The sequence below is a fragment of the Pinus tabuliformis genome, chromosome 5_1 (assembly GCF_031772625.1).
Source record: "Pinus tabuliformis cultivar Carrire ecotype Pingquan chromosome 5_1, CPIR1, whole genome shotgun sequence".
NCBI lineage: Eukaryota > Viridiplantae > Streptophyta > Pinopsida > Pinales > Pinaceae > Pinus > Pinus tabuliformis.
In genome coordinates, this window is record NC_142305.1 from 43,820,342 (window position 1) to 43,827,305 (window position 6,964).

Genomic DNA, 6,964 nt, shown 5'->3' on the forward strand with positions numbered 1-6,964 from the left:
AAGAATGGGAGATGCCGCAGAAAAATTTGTTCAGAGGAAAATGATTGAAGAAGCAAGAGAAGCAGATGAAGTTATCTGCAAGCCAGAGGAAGGAATATCTCTGGATGATGATGAGGAAGAGGTGATTTCGTATGAGGGTCTCAAACGTTCAGAAGAGAACTTGCATCAACATACTGAAATGTTGACAGGAAGACTAGAAGGAAATTCAGAGAAACAGGTGACAGAAGATAAAACTGATGAAACCGTGGAAACACAACCTTATGGGAAAGACGCAAATAAAATAATTAACGTTCCACATAGGCTTCCAACATTGCATACACCATTGTCAGAAATCTTGGCTACGAAGTTACCGCTCGAAGGAAGTTCAGGTATGCAAGAGGGCCAGATAAGCATCAGGAAGAGTGTTTTATCAGTAGAAAAGAATTTGTTAATTCAAGATGTAACATGTAAAAAATATTCTGTAAAGGATGTGCAAATTTCCAGGAGTAGCCCGGGAGAGATAGAAGAGGTCAAAGATGGTTTAATTGGCGTGGAAGTATCAGTTCCTCAGGCAGGGGAAGACAAATCATTGTTTAATTTTATATTTATTGGTCAACGGAAACCTAGTGGAAATGCCATCAAATGTGGTGATCAACACTGTTCTGTTCCCATGGTTTGGGATGCGTATCAAGCCGGCTCCCTTGAAAAGTTGGCAAGCGGGGGCATGAAATAAATTGAAGGAAGGGTTAAGTTGCCGACATCTTGTCTTCACAGTGATAGAGGGTTGCCCATAGTTGGTGGAGACATTACTTGGCAGGAAGCATGTGGTCCTAGCTATTGTTCCTCTCCACTAAATGGCTCCTCAACATTGTTTTCAAGCGATTCAGTGTCACCCACACGGAATGTAGCTGACATTCCTGGAAGAGAAAACTGTGTAGAAGGTGAGAGCTCAAAAATATTAGTGGAAGCAACATATAAAGGTGAAAAAGGACAACCAATGAAGATTTTCTAAGAAGTTCATGAAGAAGAGACCATGATTTCTGAAAACATAGTAAAAAACCATCATGCTGTCATGATGATAGGCATGATTGAGTCAACCATGGGAGATGTTGAGTTGATCAACCTGGAAAACGTACCTCAAGAAAGACGACATGAAGCAGAAATTCACCTAGAAAAAGGTGAAGAAAAGGAAAAAGAGCTGACAATGACAAGTAGTCAACAACAAGTTCAAGGAGGAAAAGAAAGCAGCTCTCATCAAGAAGCTAATGTATGGGAGAAGGAGCTAGAGTTACTGGAGAAATGGTTAAAAGCACCAGTACTTGATGAAGACTGCAAGAGGTCTGCAGTAAAGGAAGCAGAAGCAGAGGAAGAAGTTCACAACTGTGAACCAGGGCAAGGAAGCATTATTAAAATAGATGATGCAGGGGAAAAACTTGAAAACTCTTTGAAGGAGTTAAATAAACACCCTGAAGTGTTGATGAAAGAAAAAAATCCAGAATAGTAAGTTGAAATGCTGTTGAAAGGAGACACACAGTGTGGATGTGTGAAACAGAGGAAGATGCAGTTGGACAGCAGCAACAAGTTAAAGCAGGAAGGGAGAATTAATGAAGAAGACCAGCAGGAAGATCGACTGGAAATAGAGATTTAGAACATAAAGAAATTGATGTTGAAGCAGACCAGAAGGCAAAGGCTGGCAGCATCAGAAAAGGTGATCAGTCAAGCACTGAAAGATTTTCAGCAGGTTAAAATAATTTGTCCAAATGATCCTGATGCCACCAAAAAGCTTGAAGAGACCGAAACAACAGTAAAAAAGGTTAGATTTATTGAGGCCATCTCAGTGAATGATCTTGTGAATCATTCTTTTGTTGATCCCATTGATTTTCATTCAATAAAGGTAGAGCGACAACATAGAATAGAAGGAGAAAATGTAACATTGGAATTTAAAAAGAAAGTGATGGATGACTTCAAGAATCAGAAAAATATACACAGAAGGTGTGCATTTCAAATATTATTGCAAGTAAAGGATTTGCTGGAGGCGATGCCATCGCTGGTTGACATCGATATTCCGAATGGAAAGCAATTCATTGTTTGTGATGACATCCATGGTCAGTATTATGACCTTTTTAACATCTTTGAGATTAGTAGGCTTCCTTCAGAGGACAATCTTTATCTTTTTAATGATGATTTTGTTGTTCAAGGATCATTTTCAGTTGAAGTCATATTTGTGCTATTTGTATTCAAGTGTATGTGTCCAACTGAACTCTGTCTTCCAAGAGGAAATCAAGAAAGAAAGAGTAAGAACCAGATTTATAGTTTTGAGGGTGAAGTCAAGTCCAAATACAGTGAAAGCACGGTTGAGCTTTTCGCTGAAGTGTTTTGTTGCTTTCTTTTGGCTCATATCCTCAATGACAATATTTTTGTTGTTCATGGTAGTCTTTTTAGCATTGATGGTATAAGACTGGGTGATATCAAAGAAATTGTTCGATTCCGAGAGCCACCTGAAGAGGATCTGATGTGTGAAATACTTTGGAGTGATCCACAGCCCCATAAAGGGAGTGTACCCAACAAATGAAATGTGGGTTTGTCTTTTGGAGAAGATGTGACCAAAAGATTTTTCCAAGAAAACAATCTTGCGCAAGTGGTCATGTCTCATGAAATTAAAGAGGAAGATTATGAAATTGAACACGATGACAAAATTATTATGGTTTTTTTAGCTCCAAACTATTGTGACCAGAGAAGGAAGAAGAAGCAGGAAGCAGCTGACATGCAGCCTAAGCGAAGGAGCAGAGCATATGGACAACTCCAGGACAAAGTTTGGGATCCAGGAGGAATTTTTTCTTTTTGTTCCTTTTTGAAAGCACATGATCAGAAGATCATGAATGTTTTCAAGCATGAGAGTTTGATGCAGGAGCATCTGGACTTGGCCAGCAATGTGATGGAGTGGTCACATGTTGTGGCTAATGCAAGACTTGAGGAAGACTTAGTTGTTAAATTTGTGTTAATTTCAATAAGGGCAAGTAGTTAAAAGTGGTCTAGTTTAGTTAAATGAAGATAAAGATTGAGTTATAACTGTATAACTAATTCTTTCATGTGCGGGAAGAAGTAGTTAGCTATGACTTATGTATAACTTCTTTCTGGGGAAAAAAAGGGTGGAGGCAGCAGGGGAGAGATAGATCGAGTGAGGGGAGGTCTGACAGATAGAGAGGGCCAGGGCAGAGCACTCTCATCCCTATATGATCAGGCCGTTGAGGTAACAATAATATGCTAATAAAGATTCAGCATAATAAACCTGTAATAGTTCTGTGTTTCTGTGACTTGATCTCCCCATGGTCAATTGGACAAGTGTGTAAGTGTCTGTTCAGAAATTTCTGTCTGATTTATGTGATTATTGATAAATGATTAATGAATATGTGAAATTTTGTTGTAATACGAAATGGTAATGTTTGAATGCATGAATTGTAGTTGCTGAATGAGTTTTTCCTGGTAGTTAATGGCATAGGAATTACGAGGTTCCTGTAGAAGGGTTTGAAGACCTTTCTGGCATAGAAATCGTTGTGATTGATATAAAACAAGTTTTGTATGTTGTATTGGATGAACCTATCATAGATTAAATTCAGCGTTAGTGATAAGTTGTTGATGTCGTTGATAGGAATCAAGTTTCGTATGTTGTGTCAGAGGAACTCGTCATAAGTTAAAACCAGAGTCAGTCATAAGTTGTAAATGCCACTGGAATCGCCATGGGAAAGTCTTGGCGTGGTGTCGGTTAATTTCCAGTTCACATAAGTCACCATCTGGGCGTAAATGAAACTATACTTCTATTGATTAGGGGTCTACACAGAAGATCTGGAGACCCTGCCTCAAAGGGGGAAAAACGAAAATGGCCTTGAGGTATCTGATCTCATCAAAAACAAATAAATGATGCACGTATTATACTATAAATGCGTAGAAAGTAATCCGACCTTTTGAGTTGACAGAGTATTTATGCCAGATTTACCTAGCTTGTGTGCAATTTGGGAAAATTTGTTGTAAGTTGACCCAAATTTGAGCCAAAACGGCCACGGACAAACTCAGAGCGAGATTTCTTAGGAGGTGTTGAATAACTAAGCGAGCCCATCTAGAATTGGTCGGACAATGATGAAACGAAATTGACCAATACACTTAGGGTGTCTTGTAGAGGAGAAAAAAGTTGTGGAACCTGCTGCGTGAATGTGTAAGGATGGTAGTGTTGTTTAGTAGTTCTGGTGTGAATAGAATTACAGAATGGTAGAGGGCGTTTGATTGAGTGTTGAGTTGCCATAAGGTGGCATCACTAATCAAAATCAACACTAGGAGAATTTGATAAGGTAGATGCAATATTGTTGTAATATCCAACATGATTCCAAGGTAAAGGGTCATGGAGCTTATTTAATAGCCACAAATTTTATTCCTATTCATAATGAATGCTATTTCAATCTAATAAAATAAGAATAATGATTGAATTTGACAACCAAAAATGCCATGTTTGGGAAATATTGCACTTGATATCTCTTACATAAATCTAAGTTTGAAACCAATATCATATATTCATCCATTTATTTTGAATTAGAGATTTTGGTAGTGGTGTACCTTCCCAATGAGAGTTCATTGGATTTTATGATGATTTAATCAACCCTTTATTAAGACAAAGTTGTGAGCAATACATGTTTAAGGTTGTATACATGAGTAAGGAGGGAAATATTATATTCAATGTAGACACCAACATGCTATGTTATAATAATAATAATAGAATTATTATAGTTAAAATCAACACTATGAAACTTTGATCGTGTAGGTTTGATTGTCTTGTACAACTAGTAGTGTCATGTTTATTTGTTACATGTTAATTTTGGTTCTTAAATTTATTGGTGCTATAATTATAAATCATGATAAGTTTATGGTAGGTCTAAAAATAAGTTTAGCTATTGTTGAATCCATTAGGAAAAATGAAATGGATTTATCTTTGTTTCATAAATAACCATACTATCATATTTTAGCACTTTGATTGGGTATACAGGTTGTTCAAAGTATATATATTCCATTTATATTTGAATGGAATATTTCATACCAAAAAAGTATATGATCCCAATGTCCATTTTAGCCAATCCATTATTAATGGTCACTATGAGGAAAAGTGATGGAATCTACATCCAAAGATGAACCTAAAAAACTGCAAGAATGATGCAAAGAAAAAGAATCTTCTAGCCATAGATTTGAGAAATCAAGTCAAAACCAGCTTTGATGTGGATGAGAAAATTTTCTACACACTAGTGTAGAAGGATATGGATTTGAGTAGCCTTCATCACTAAAATAAATGATATGACCAAATACTTTTGCATCAAGATCCATGCCAAGAATACTAAGGTAGATGCTCTATTTAACTCTGATTCATAGGATAATCTCATAGTAGTAGATCTACTTAGCAAGCTTGGATTGGATGTTTGTGATTATCATAGTCCATAATCATTGAGATGGGTAAGAAAGGATGCATAAATGAAGGTAACAAAATAATGTAAGATTGAATTTTCTATAAATGTTGATTTCACTGATGAAGTGGAATTGGATGTGGTATCAATTGATGTATGTGGAGTAGTATTTGGAAGCCTTGAATTATATATGAAGGATGCAATCTTCATGCAAAGAGCCAATTAGTACCGCCTAATCAAGGATGGGAAATCCTACATCATCAACACACATAAACTAAAGTTAAATGTCTTACTACTAAGTGCCAACCAAGCCAAGAGGTTGATTAGTTCCATTAAGAAATATGTTTTAATTTTCTTAATAGAAAAACAATTTGATCATGAATTAATAAGAATAAATCCATCCTTGGAGGGGCATACTAAAGAGCATAAACATTTTGAGGAGTCTCTACAAGAATATAAATGAGTGTTCTAGGAGCCTAAAGGACTACCACCCAAGAGGGAAATGGAGCACAAAATATAGTTGTTTCTGGACCCCCCATTATTGAATATGGGTTGTATAGATAATCCATTCTAGAAGAAAATGAAGTGAAAAAACAATTGTAATAAATGCTAGAGAAAGATGTGATGCAACCCAACACATCATATTGGGGGTCACCTATCATAATTGTACCAAACAAGGATGTGATTTGGTGAATGTGTACCAACAATAGAGAATTAAACAAGATCACACTCAGAAATTATTATCCTCCACCCAAAATTAATGTTTTTTTAGACCAATTTTAGCATGCAAAATACTTCACAAAGTTGGATCTCAAATTAAGATACCACTAGGTACACCTAGGATATCACCTTCAAGACAAGACAAGGTTGGTGTGAATGGTTATTCATTTTGGTTAATGTAGAACACCAAATACATCTATGATTATGATGAATGACGCATTAAACCCATACCTAGATTCATTTATTATTAATCCATTTAGAATATATATTAGTTTACAATCCTACTTGTGGGTAACACGTGTCACATCTCACACAAATGTCAGAGACTAAAAAAATACTAGCTGCTAGATAACCTCAATAAATGCGATTTTTCTCAACAGGATCTGGTGTGTTTGGGACACGTGATCAATGAAGGAGAGCTCAAGATAGATCTCACAAAAAAAAGGAGGTCATCATAAAAAGGTCAATTCCTAAAAGTGTTATTGAAGTTAGGAACTTTTTTGGGGCAACATAATACTTGCAAAAGTACATAGCTTCATTTTCACTAGTAGTTGCACCACTCCATGCCATAACAATGAGATGTAAGAATTTATAGTGGAGGAAGAATCAATAGAATTCTTTTAATGAGTTGAAAATAAATATTAGTTAAGCATTGGTTCTTGCATTACCAAACTTCCAAAAGCCTTTCGAAATATAGGTAGATGCAAACTGGAATGCCCTTAGAGAAATTTTGATGCAAGGAGGAAGGTTGTATGCTATCATTATAAGATATTTCATGGGACAATTCTCAACTACCTACCTATGACAAGTAAATCTATGTCCAT

The 6,964-nt window shown here is 36.2% G+C and overlaps 1 pseudogene; it reads left to right on the top strand.

Moving 5' to 3' along the window:
* The first annotated feature begins 1,642 nt into the window (after positions 1-1,642).
* Positions 1,643-2,551, top strand: LOC149163387 (serine/threonine-protein phosphatase 5 pseudogene; annotated as a pseudogene).
* The last annotated feature ends 4,413 nt before the right edge of the window (positions 2,552-6,964 follow it).